Consider the following 14,421-nt stretch of genomic DNA (forward strand, 5'->3'; position numbering starts at 1 on the left):
TCAGAGAGCATAGGCTTCTCAAGGCTGCCTGCAGCTGTGGTTGTTATCAGTAGGCTACAGTTGATCAGACTGAAGCACAGATGAATTATGCTAGAGTTGACAAATCATGAAGCAAATCAGTTTAAACAACAATACTTTGTCCCTCTTTTCAACGCTTTTGTGGCAATATTTGTTATTAAAACAGCTCACCACACGTTTGCCGGCAGCCCTGCTGTGCTGATCTCTGCTACGTGGATAGATGGAAATCGCCACTTAACGCTACAAATGAAAAAACATTTCCTATATGTATGTTCTAATAACTCAAATTTCGAATTAGTATCTAACAATTTCAACTTAGTATCTCAAAAAATTTTGGATAGTATCTCAACATATAGTATCTCAACACTCCCTAGTCCTTGCCGATGACAAGCATACCCATAACATGATGCACCCACCACCATGCTTGAAAATATGGAAAGTAGTTGCTGTGTTGGATTTGCCCCAAACATAGCACATTCAGGACAAAAAGTTCATTCCTTTGGCAATTATTTTTGCAGTATTACTTGTTAAGTGCCTTGTTGCACACAGGCTGCATGTTTAGGAATATTTTTTTTAAATGTTTATTTTAATTTAATTTTTAAAATTTGTATTCCTTCTTTTCACTCTGTCTTTTAGGTTAGTACTGTGTAGTAACTACAATGCTGTCTCCATAGGGGAACCCTTTTTGGTTATAGGTAGATCTCTTTTGGGTTCCATGTAGAACCATCTGTGTAAAGGGTTCTACATGGAACTTAAAAGGGTTCTACCTGAATCCAAAATCGTTCTACCTGGAAGCAAAAATGGTTATTCAAAGGGTTCTCCTATGGGGATAGCCGAATAACACTTTTAGGTTCTAGATAGCACCTTTTTTTCCAAGAATGTAGTGACTGGGTGTATTGATACACCATTTAAAGCCTATTTAATTTTAAAGCCTATTTAAGTCAGTTAAGAACAAATTCTTATTTACAATGACGGCCTACCAAAAGGCAAAAGGCCTCCTGTGGGGAAGGGGGCCTGGGATGAAAAAAATAAACAAATAAATGCAATATAAATATAGGACAAAAATATAAATATAGGACAATTAATACCTTTACCATGCTCAAAGTGTCAGATTTTTTAAATATTTATCTACCAATCGGTGCCCTTCTTTGCATAGCATTGGAAAAGACCCCTGGTCTTTGTGGTTGAATCTGTGCTTGAAATATACTACTCGACTGAGGGACCTAACAGATAATTGTATATGTGTGGTACAAAGATGAGGTAATCATTAAAAAATAATTTAAACACAGAGTGAATCAGTGCAACTAATTATATGATTTGTTAATCAAATTTAGATTTCTGAAATGATTTAGGCTTGCCATAACAAAGGGGCTGAATAATTATATAGCCAAGTCATTTTAGTTATTATTCTTTTAATTAGTTTGTAAAAATGAATAGAATTTTCTATTAACTTTGACAGTACAAGGTATTTTGTGTCACAATTATATCCATTTCAATCACACTTTTTAACACAACAAAATGTGAAAAAATAAAAGGTGAACACTGTAGGTTACTGTAATTCTGGTTAAATAGTATTACAGATATGAACATAAAATAATGAGAAGAACCCTTAATTACATACAGAGTTTTTTTTATTATCGAGCTCTACCATCATTCCATTTACAGTGGCCCAAACTGTCCTTGATTAGCAGAATAGTTACCTCAGATAAAGAGATAAAGAGAGATGGACGAATACATTCCAGTTGCCTGGGCACTTGTTAAAGAATATATTACAGTTGCTCAGGGGGCAGTCTGAAGTATTCATCTGTTAGAAGTCACACAGGTCATTTATCCTGTCGCTATAACACATGTCATTATGCAGGCCAAAATACAGCATATGAAAAACATTGTTCACATTTTAGCTTTGCTCCTTTTTGGATGGCTAAAGTTTTAGGTTATTAGCCAGCGTCTCAGTATCGTTGGCCCAGCATCTCCTTAATTAAACACCTCCTCATATCTGCTAATTAAGAATCATTCAGCCTCTTTCAGTGTCCAGCTGGAAAGAAAAGGACTGTCTTCCTATTTCTTTTGCAGCGCTACATTTTTCCACCATCTCTAAAGACTTTAATTGAATGCTCATATAATGCTAGTGCCTTAAGGTGACACAAGGGCCCGGGGAGGGAAGGCATGCTTGGTGATGAAAAGATCCACACAGGTCCTAGGAGACATAAATTGGCTCGTTAAGAGGAGAAAGATCAGTATGCAACATATTCCTCTTATTCACATTGAAAATAGACAGGTGCAAATAGAAAACAATTAAATCCCTCTGGTGTTTGTACACAGACCAGCCACACAATGGATTTCTATCATTTTCTTTTGGTTTTTAGATTTGTTTAATTGTAGCTGAGGAGGATGCTTGCCATGGATGGGAAAAAATATGTACTCCTCAGTCTCCAAGGCCATTGTCTCATATTCTCTGAATGGAGGAGGAGAGGTGAGGTGCCAAACAACGCTGACACAAACTGAAAAAAATGGGTAGTTTATGAATTTGAAGGACCAATAAAAAGGGCTAAAAAATGTAGGTGCTGGATTTTAGGCCGGTAGTAACCACGGGGTGTCCGTTCATAACACGAGGAAGCAGTAGTTCCATTTCAAGGGGTTAATGAAGATCCACACACACACATACAACACCACTCTCTCTGATACTAATTGTGGTTCTGTAAAGAAAAGAGGAGAACTTAGGCTATGGCACAGTTGGGAAAATATATGCCTATTTGCATGTCAACAACTAAACAGGCTATGTGGACCCAAACACATGCTAGGTGCACGAATAACAATAGAGCAATGTAGAAATATCTATACACTATAAAACATAATAAGCATGAGCAATCTACAACCGAAAATAACCTAGCACCACAGACAAATGCTAACAAATGCCAATCGCTATTAAGCATGCGAAATAGTAATGCATTCTGGATGACAATGCTAATGCTAACGCTAGCGGGAGTACACAAGCTAGCTAGCTAGCAAGTTTAACACAAATGGTACCTATTTACAACAGTCACTATTTAGCTCCAAACAACAAGACATCAGGATTTTAGCACTTACATTGAGCTGTACGCACAATAAAGAATAGCAATTTCTTCTAATGAGGTAGAATAAGCTGGAGAGAAAAACAGTTTGGTCATCAGAATGGAAACTACAGACTGCCTGAGGACCTGCCTGGTCGGGTATTACGCTAAGTAACCAAAACCAAAATAATGGAAAACCAAAACAAAGTTTGGGTCTTGGAAAGGAGATGAGCTGCCTGTTTTTACAGCCACCCCCAAATGTGTTGTACAAATTTGCTTCAACTGACAAGCCAGCTAAGGGTTAGTAGCTTCTTGAGGAAGAGCGGATAGCTGGATGAGTTGAGCAACAGGCCTGACGTAGATTTGTCCTTGACTTGGATCTCTGCTGTCCTCACTTTCCCGTCTGCCCCAGGGATAACTGACTTGACAGTTCCAACTTGCCAGAGTGCCCTAGGAGACTGATCATCCACGATCATCACAACGGTCCCAACTACAAGGTCTTCCTTATCCTTGTGCCACTTATGGCAGCCATGAAGTGCAGGTAAGTAGTTCTGTGTAAAGCAGTGCCAAAGATGGTTGGGTAGAACCTAGCTGTGTCTCCATCTTTTGTGACTAAGCAGTTCAGTCTCTGGGTAGGCCACCTGTGGGACTGACGAGTCTGGCCACTACATGAGAAGAGCGTTAGGAGTGATTGGATCCGGATCCGCGATGTCTGGCTACACATATCCCAAAGGCTTGGAGTTCAAGATCCCTTCTATTTTGATTTGGACAGTCCTCAGCACCTCTTCGGAGATGGTCTGCGCACCAAGAGTGGTTTACAGGTTAGTCTTGATGGATCTGATCTCCCTGACATCCTCCAAAGTGTTGTGCACTTGGGTTGAAGGCGAAGCAAATCTTCAATGCTTCGCCTTCATGATGTTACAGTACATTATATTGATAGTTCCTTTATGCAGTATAAAGTATGAACCTTGTTCTCAAGATTTCTTCTTTTTTTCATGCACTTAAAGATGAAGCCCCATCTCTTTAATGTTTTTTTCTGCCAATCTTGATGATATACAGTCTAAAGCAGCCCATGCCCTTAGAATCAAATGTGGGCTTGTGGAGCCGCAGTCGGACTGGAGGCAGGTCAGCCATCCTAGATTGGCCTCACCACTTCCTGCATTTGGTGCCATTCGGTGCCAAGCTGAAAATGGCGAATGGCTGCCCTCCCTCTCAGTATCCAGAACCTTGAACGTAACTCAGCAAACACCCTCTCTGGGCTCGGGTGCCTCAGCTGCTAATCATATTTCTTGATCAGCAACCTGGTGAGAGGATGGCCTGGGTCCAGAATTACTGGGTGAAGAACGTCAAGGCACAGCTGTTCACACCTTCAAAGGCGACCTCCAACACGAATCAGTCCGGTGTCGTTGCCAAACTCTGGGGCCAGCGTCACCAGACGGCTGCTCAGAGTGATTGGCTTGCCTGCTTCTAGTAGGGAGAGGTCTTCTGGGAAGCTCTCAGACTCAGCATGTCTGAGTATTTTGAGTTCTGCTTGCTTGAAATCGTCGGCTGAAGGTCTTTCAGCCCCGTGTAGCAACTGCACTGTGGCTTCCACCAGCTTATGGAAAGTGTTGAACTGGGCAACATCAGGAAGAAACGACTTGGTGTCCGCTGACATGGGTTCCACAGAAGATAGACTTCAGCAGATCCTCTGTTTCATCAGGAGGTACATGGTCTGGTCTTCTCGGCCAGGATGACTGGGCCTACCACAGGAAAGGAGGAACTTTACTCCAACGGTTGTGTTCTGAAAGCTGAGACAGTTTCTTGTCGCTTGTGATATTGTCAGCCGGATTTCTATCCGTGTCCACGTAATGCCAGGCCTGGGGCTCCTGTATTTAAGCGTCTCTTGTGCCTGACTGGAGCCAGGTTAAGACTGTTGTAGAATCCGACCAGTACGTGACCTCATGGATTTCCAGGGTGAGTTATTTTCTTAAGGCCACAGCCAGCTGGGCACCGGTGAGTGCAGTGCAGAGCTTGAGTCTTGGCATCAACTGTTGTCATTCCGGGGCCACTCTTGATCTTGCTGCAAGGAATGCCACTTGGATCCGTCAATTGGTGTCTTCAGTATGGAGGTACGCGACGGCACTGTACGCACGTTCTAAGGCATCACTGAAGACGTGAACACTTCTTGTGCTGATTGGGAGATCCATGTCAGGGCTGACGTAACACCTTGGCAGTATGACCTGAGATAGCTTATTTGAAATAACAAACCTCCACAGCTAACTTGGAGAAGATCTTCGGGTAGGTCTGGGTCATCCCACCCTCTATTCTTATTCCAGAACCTCTGGACCACAACCTTGGCCCGAGTGGTGTATAGGACGATGAAGCCGAGTGGATCGCACTGGCTGTCAAGGATCCAATATATGTTGCGTGTGGTGGGTTCAACTTTCTCCATGTGATGTTGCTTGTAGCCAAGAGTGTCAGACAGACATTGCCATCGTAATCCAAGGGTGTGCTCTTGGGGTTCCATGCCATCCTGGGTGAACCACAGCTCACTGCTCTCTGAACTAAACTCTTGAGGTAGGTGGTCGATGCTGTAAGGTTGTTCGACTCACTTTCCTAGATCGAATCCTCCCTCAGTAAGAAGGTGCTTCAGCTTGTCCACCAGTTTCTTGGCTTCATCCGCAGAGGGGAGGCTTTGTAGACAGTTGTATACATAGAAACAGCGTTCTACAGAAAAGCGAACATCTTCTTCGGGCTCACTGTGGTCGAACACATGCTTCTGAAGGGTAAACGTGGCACAGCCATCACTAGCTGGCTACCACCCGGTTACTCAACCCTGCACCTTAGAGGCTGCTGCTCTATATACACAGACTTGGAATCACTGGTCACTTTAATAATGTAACACTAGTCACTTTAAACATATTGCTTTACTCGTTTCATATGTATATACTTTTTCTATTCTACTGTATTTTGGTCATTGCCACTCCGACATTGAGGACAGAGAGAGCTCTGCAGTGTTGATTTATGACATTTGAATGTGTATTAGATGGCAACACGATCATCAAGTGTTTTAGTACTATATCTCTTGACACAATGTTGAAAATAATCATGGCCTCTAAACCTTCAAGCTGCATACTGGACCCTATTCCAACTAAACTACTGAAAGAGTTGCTTCCTGTGCTTGGCCCTCCTATGTTGAACACAATAAACGGCTCTCTATCCACCGGATGTGTACCAAACTCACTAAAAGTGGCAGTAATAAAGCCTCTCTTGAAAAAGCCAAACCTTGACCCAGAAAATATAAAAAACTATCGGCCTATATCGAATCTTCCATTCCTCTCAAATATTTTTGAAAAGGCTGTTGCGCAGCCTAGCCAGTCTCCAGATTACAAACCCATAGAAAATCTTTGGAGGGAGTTGAAAGTCCGTATTGCCCAGCAACAGCCCCAAAACATCACTGCTCTAGAGGAGATCTGAATGGAGGAATGGGCCAAAATACCAGCAACAGTGTGTGAAAACCTTGTGAAGACTTACAGAAAACGTTTGACCTCTGTCATTGCCAACAAAGGGTATATAACAAAGTATTGAGATAAACTTTTGTTCTTGACCAAATACTTATTTTCCACCATAATTTGCAAATAAATTCATTAAAAATCCTACAATGTGATTTTCTGGATTTTCTTCCCTCATTTTATCTGTCATAGTTGAAGTGTACCTATGATTTTTTATTTATTTCACCTTTATTTAACCAGGTAGGCTAGTTGAGAACAAGTTCTCATTTGCAACTGCGACCTGGCCAAGATAAAGCATAGCAGTGTGAGCATACAACAAAGAGTTACACATGGAGTAAACAATTAACAAGTCAATAACACAGTAGAAAACAAAGGGGGGGGTCTATATACAATGTGTGCAAAAGGCATGAGGAGGTAGGCAAATAATTACAATTTTGCAGATTAACACTGGAGTGATAAAAGATCAGATGGTCATGTACAGGTAGAGATATTGGTGTGCAGAAGAGCAGAAAAGTAAATAAATAAAAACAGTATGGGGATGAGGTAGGTGAAAAGGGTGGGCTATTTACCAATAGACTATGTACAGCTGCAGCGATCGGTTAGCTGCTCAGATAGCTGATGTTTGAAGTTGGTGAGGGAGATAAAAGTCTCCAACTTCAGCGATTTTTGCAATTCGTTCCAGTCACAGGCAGCAGAGTACTGGAACGAAAGGCGGCCAAATGAGGTGTTGGCTTTAGGGATGATCAGTGAGATACACCTGCTGGAGCGCGTGCTACGGATGGGTGTTGCCATCGTGACCAGTGAGCTGAGATAAGGCGGAGCTTTACCTAGCATAGACTTGTAGATGACCTGGAGCCAGTGGGTCTGGCGACGAATATGTAGCGAGGGCCAGCCGACTAGAGCATACAAGTCGCAGTGGTGGGTGGTATAAGGTGCTTTAGTGACAAAACGGTGAAAATTACAGGCCTCTCTCATCTTTTTAAGTGGGAGAACTTGCACAATTGGTGGCTGACTAAATACTTTTTTGCCCCACTGTACCTACACATACGCTATGGTCACAAGACGCAGGCCTCCTAATTGTCCCTAGAATTTCTAAGCAAACAGCTGGAGGCAGGGCTTTCTCCTATAGAGCTCCATTTTTATGGAATGGTCTGCCTACCCATGTGAGAGACGCAAACTCGGTCTCAACCTTTAAGTCTTTACTGAAGACTCATCTCTTCAGTGGGTCATATGATTGAGTCTATTCTGGCTCAGGAGTGTGAAGGTGAACGGAAAGGCTCTGGAGCAACGAACCGCCCTTGCTGTCTCTGCCTGGCCGGTTCCCCTTTTTCCACTGGGATTATCTGCCTCTAACCCTATTACAGGGGCTGAGTTACTGGCTTACTAGGGCTCTTTCATACTGTCCCTAGCAGGGGTGCGTCACTTGAGTGGGTTGAGTCACTGATGTGATCTTCCTGTCTGGGTTGGCGCCCCCCCTTGGGTTGTGCCGTGGCAGAGATCTTTGTGGGCTATACTCAGCCTTGTCTCAGGATGGTAAGTTGGTGGTTGAAGATATCCCTCTAGTGGTGTGCTTTGGCAAATTGGGTGGGGTTATATCCTTCCTATTTGGCCCTGTCCGGGGGTGTCATCGGATGGGGCCACAGTGTCTCCTGACCCCTCCTGTCTCAGCCTCCAGTATTTATGCTGTAGTGCTGCAGTGTCGGGGGGCTAGGGTCAGTTTGTTATATCTGGAGTACTTCTCCTGTCCTATCCGGTGTCCTGTGGGAATTTAAGTATGCTCTCTCTAATTCTCTCTTTCTTTCTCTCTTTCTTTCTCTCTCTCGGAGGACCTGAGCCCTAGGACCATGCCTCAGGTCTACCTGACATGATGACTCCTTGCTGTCCCCAGTCTACCTGGCCGTGCTGCTGCTCCAGTTTCAACTGTTCTGCCTGTGATTATTATTATTTGACCATGCTGGTCATTTATGAACATTTGAACATCTTGGCCATGTTCTGTTATAATCTCCACCCGGCACAGCCAGAAGAGGACTGGCCACCCCACATAGCCTGGTTCCTCTCTAAGTTTCTTCCTAGGTTTTGGCCTTTCTAGGGAGTTTTTCCTAGCCACCGTGCTTCTACACCTGCATTGCTTGCTGTTTGGGGTTTTAGGCTGGGTTTCTGTACAGCACTTTGAGATATCAGCTGATGTACGAAGGGCTATATAAATAAATTTGATTTGATATTGTACAGCAATGTCATTAGGTAACATGAATACAAAGCCAGCGAGAGGTGGTTAGAATAGGATGGGAGGCCAAGAGCCTGTGTAACCAATAGAGAGTCAGAGGCACTAGTGTGGGAACAAACATAGACTGTCCCACAGTTGGGTAAACAAGAACGTTCATAGTCAACAGAGCATGAAGGAGTCATGAGGCAAATAGCATAAAGAACAAGAAAAAAATATAACAACTTGGGGCTAGCCATTGTAAGTTCAGAGTCACTCACTCCAACAGTCTGTGTGTACTGGAGGCGAGCGAAAGCTCGGAGCGAGGGGGGAGTGTGGTGGGGGTACCTGTACCAGACAGGGGAGACAGGCCAGGTCAGACAGTGAACAAATCGCCAGGTGGAATCCAAGCAGCAGTGCAGCAGGCAACGGGAGTAGGTGTCACACCCACTTGGGAGAAGCTTTTTTTTGGAGGCCTCTGGATTTGGGAGGGGTAGGCTGTGAGAGACTCCTGCCATTGTAGAGCTCAAAGGCTTTGACACCTCTCACTTCACACCTCAGTGCTAATTGAAGTTGTATCTGTTCTGTCCTAGCAAGCTTGGCAGCCTTAACTTAAATTAAAATATATCATTGTAATGTACTTCTTGGCTTTCAAAATAGCATCAGACCAAACATTACTAACTCAGTTCCAGGTTGGATGGTGTTCTCAGGTCTCTGCTGTTTGTTTCCCAGAGCACCCGCTGTATAGTTTGGAAAAATGAATCCTCGGTAGTAGGATTCCTTCCAGGCAATGTTGCCCAAAATCAGGTGGTAGGTTTGGAGTTTTCATCTGGGGTGAAGGTTACGGTGTAGAGGGTAGCATCCTGTATATGTTTCCGTCCTAAAAACTCCAAGTTTATCTAACTCCAATATACAGTATGTCCCTATGGAACAAGGCCTTACAGTGCATGGGAGATGGCCTTGGATTCCAGGTACCTAGGTCCCCAAGACTGTGTTTGTTGAGTGACAAGTCTGAAATAAGAGGGATTAACCAGACATAATCAAACATAATATTTAAGTATTGTGTCAGTGTTAAGGCTGGAAAAGCTCTAATCAGCCAATGTTCCTGGAAGGGATGAATATGTTGATAAAAACAACATCATATCAAATTATGTTAGCAAAGAGGCTGGACAAAAATAATATACTATAAAAAGATATTGGAACGATTGTGTTTTCTTAACGGTACATAAAACAATCATGGCCATGAAATAGCATATCATTTATCAGTAAAAATATCCCTATGTTTTAGTGTTTTGTATTTGTATTTTTTATTTTGTTTGGTGCGTTAGTTGCTTTGTGTTGAAGACGAGATAAATGAAATAAATTGTCTATATAAAATAAATAGAGTCAATTCAATTCAATTCAATTCAGGACACTAATAAAGAAAACAAACACATACAAACACATTCAACATAGCATGAATCAATGCACTGTATAATGTCATTTTTATGTTCTGTGAATTACAGTATTTTCTCACATGATGTAGGAGAACCGTAATTCTTTAAGGTAAAACTGACGAGAGAGTTAATGTGCTGCACATGACTCAACCCTAGCCTCCTGGCTGGCCATGAGTGTCATTGAACTGATTTACCTATTTGAAGAGGCTGCATAAAGGAGTTTGTTGGTAGAAAGCAGGTATTTTTCTACGTGTATTTATTGGAACTCAAAGGGGCTGTTTTTCTGTAAGAGAAGTGCAGGGTCCTTCTTCTATGCGGATGTTGTATATAAATGTGTATTGTTTGCTCAAGGCCAAATAACAACAAATTGTATTGTCTAGCGAATGAGTGCACAGAGAATGGGCCAGACTTTTAGTCTCGTTACAGTTCGACAAGCATTTGTTCAGCTGGTTGAAATGAATTTCAGATACATTAAGTGGCTTTGGAAGAAAAACATGAAATAATGAAGAAACTATTATTTTATTATATGATCAATGTATCGTTTACCCATCTGGCAGCATGTAGCCTAGTGGTTAGAATGATGAACGAAGTAACTGAAAAGTCACTGGTTCAAATCCCACAGCTGACTAGGTGAAAAATCTGCCCATTAACCCTAATCGCTCTGGATAAGAGCGCCTGTTAAATGATGTAAATGTACTGTATATTCAGCTAAAAAATAAAGCTACACAAATTGTGTTCTCCTATTTTAACATTCAGATTCATATGAGTTTTCATTGAACATTAATGTTAGCATTACATTGACTGTCTGTTGTGGTAGGGAAGATGTCTGAATACATTATCCCAGTGAGTACAACAGGTCTCCTCCCTCATCTCCTCAACAAAGCCAATCCACACCTGGCCATTTCTCCAGACATCACATGTCCTAAAGCCACTGAACCTCATCTGGGCTGCCATAGAGACTGGGGGTGTCCTCACAAAAGCATCACATTGAAATGGAGCAGTCATGCTCTAAGCCTGTGTGAGAGAAGAGGAGCATAAAGGAAGCAAATGATTCATTGGACTTCAATGACGTCTCGGACAGACATAGACAAATAGGCTACAGGCAGACACTGAATATAAAACACAGGTCTGAAGGGGTACATCAGAATTATTTTCTAATATCAAGTGGATTTATTAAAGGGTTTGTAATAATTTATAGTATAGGAACGGTTGCAGATTTATAGTAAAACAATCTAATTTACTGTTTCACTATGGGAATAAAAATACTAAACTGCTGACAAGAAAGTTGCTATAATAGAAATATAATGTGTCCCTAAAATGTCTTTCAAAGGCTGAAATTTATCAGGAAAGAAAACTGTAATCTGAATAGCTTTTATTCAACAAGTTTCCCTAAATACAGGAGTCCACTTACAGTCTAATTAAATGTAGACTAGGCCGCTATCACCTCATACTGATAACAGAAAAAAACACACAGACTTCATGCACAACAATCACACCCAGGGAAATTAACACAAAGGCCATCACATAAGACAGAGTGTACATACACTCATTAAAACTCATATTTCCTTTCTAATCGCCCCAGTAATGCCTTAAAAGCCACAATCTGTCAAATGTAAGTACCATCCTAGTGGGCCAACTACAAAAACAACGGAGGAAATGCATGAAATGTAGATGTTGTAGGTGTCCTCAGAAAGTCAAGGAAATTCAGTGCATCAATGGAGAACACTTTCACACAGAAAGTGCAGACTACAATTATCAAAAGCATCCTTTATTAGGTGCACATCAAAACGGGTGAAACGTCGGCCATTCACAATACCAGAAAATACTTTCTTGATTTACTCCATCCTTGTTAAAGTGAAAGAAAAGAGTGAGAGAAGAGAGGAGAGGGAGGAGGGGAATAAGTGGAAAACTCAAGGCTGTGATGTACAGTACAGAATGCGGTGAGGAAAAGGTTTTTAAGCCATCTTTGCCAGCTGGAATAAACCATTTTGATCCCAACCCTGGTTTGACATCCACTTGATCAACACATTTAGAGCACTCTCTCTTTAGTTAAGTCTCAATATTTTGCACAGTGAGTTTCTGTACTTCAGAAACTTCCCTTGACCCATAGAGTTTTGAATGTGATGAATCTGTGTAATGTACAATATGTAATAAAGCCACTTGTAAACTATGGCCCATGTATTAGGTGCACATATTTTTGTATTTCACATGTTATTCTGAAATTAGAAAACAAAACAACTTTTAAAAGCTTGTAGCCATAGTAATATAACACATTTCATGCTGAAGTGGTAAAAGGTACTTAGCAATGCTGTCTTATAACAGATTCCCTGAACATGGTACAAGCTCAGTCGGTAGATTAATTGAAGCGCAGTGATGTTTGCTTATTCCATGGCATTGTTGAATACTCGTTTTTGATTGGCTTGAATGGCATTCTGGAGTGTGCATTATTTCCCTTTATACAACGGGTGAGTCTCATCCTGAATGCTGATTGGTTAAAAGCACATTCCAGTGGGTGTCTATTCCACAAGTTACCAATAAATCTACTTTTAAATGCCTATTTACTCTGCTCCATCTGACTGCGCAATCCACTGTCTCATTAGCCCAGCCAGGCAATTTATAAACTTCATGTCCACTATAAAAAGCATCTAGACATTATCTCAAATTTCTTTTAGACAGACATTTAGTTTTCAACAGCGGTGATTTGTATAAACCTTGCTGTCTATCTCGTCGACATTTGCAACAATGTCTCCAGCTGTCCCATAGTAATGAACATGTAGGGGTTGGGAGTCGGGATGAGACAGACAGGCAGGCAGCATTTCTCAGCCAGTTGAAATCATGGCATCATTTTTATGGATATACACAAAGATATGCAAATTGGAAAAAGGTTAAACAAAACAAAGTGCAGCTAGTTTGCAGTCTTTTTTTAATCTTTATTTAACTAGGCAAGTCAGTTAAGAACAAATTCTTATTTTCAATGACGGCCTAGGAACAGAACAGTGGGTTAACTGCATGTTCAGGGGCAGAACGATAGATTTGTACCTTGTCAGCTCGGGGGTTTGAACTTGCAACCTTCCGGTTACTAGTCCAATGGTCTTAACACTAGGCTACCCTGCCGCCCCAAACTTCAGTGTTTGAAGTAATTGTATTAGTTGTTGGCTAGCTCCTCTGAACAACAGTGTCCAGACGAGAGAGTACATTTTCTACGTCAGGCGAAATCGTGCCTCATTAGCTCATTGTTATGGATGTATCCAAATAAATATCACTAGAAAACAGCTTATACAAATACAAATGCAGCTACTGCTGTTATTATTTTTGACGTTTGACGTGACTGTAAATTAGCCCTAGTTGGCTAGCTAGCAAGCAAGGGATAATATCATTGGCATTGAGTATGGAAATGGAACATTTAGAACGAACGACTGGGTTGCGTCCATAGATACAGAACAAAAGTCTGAACGAACGACCAGCTGGCTTGGGTAGCAACCCTAGATTAGTGTCAGGACCATATCTTGTGGAAGGATGAAATAGGATGAATAAATTAATAAAAAAAAATAAAAAAATGAATATATGACAATCATTATTTGAATATGTTGGTAACCCGTTGTATAAAAGTGATAATGCTCTGGAAGCTGGTGTTTGGAGGATATATTAACAACACCCATGCCAATATCCTCCAAAGACCAGTTTATCGGGCATTATCACTTAATATAATAATATAATTGAGCTGCTTTTGAAACCAAAAGTTGAATTGCAAACATTGATATTGTTGAATATGATTTTCATAATAGCAAGCTATGGCTTGGTTAGCTAAACTAGCAAGTCTGTTTGCTTGGTTACCAATGCAACTACTGTCGTTATCTAGTAAACTTGCTAGCTACCTCAGTGGATGTTGAACACATTTATAGCAGCAAATGTGTTAAATTATAGCCATGGTATAAAAGGGATAATCAACTAGTGGCTCTATGCGTTCACTGGAAAATAATGCAACTCTGTGGAAGGTTAGTTCCCCTCCAGCACCATCCATCCGTCGTTCATTATTTTCCATAGAACGCATAGCCTCCTGTTGACTGTCCCTTACTTAACATGCAACAGAAGAGTAAGAGAGCAGTGTATCTTTTTCTTCATTTTGAGTCTAGTGATATTGTATGAGCTGATCCCCAATAAGCTAGTGATCATTTACTGATTAAGCTCTCCAACACACACACACCAGATCCAGTACCACTTGC

This window comes from Oncorhynchus kisutch, linkage group LG12 (assembly GCF_002021735.2).
Source record: "Oncorhynchus kisutch isolate 150728-3 linkage group LG12, Okis_V2, whole genome shotgun sequence".
NCBI classification, from domain to species: Eukaryota; Metazoa; Chordata; class Actinopteri; order Salmoniformes; family Salmonidae; genus Oncorhynchus; species Oncorhynchus kisutch.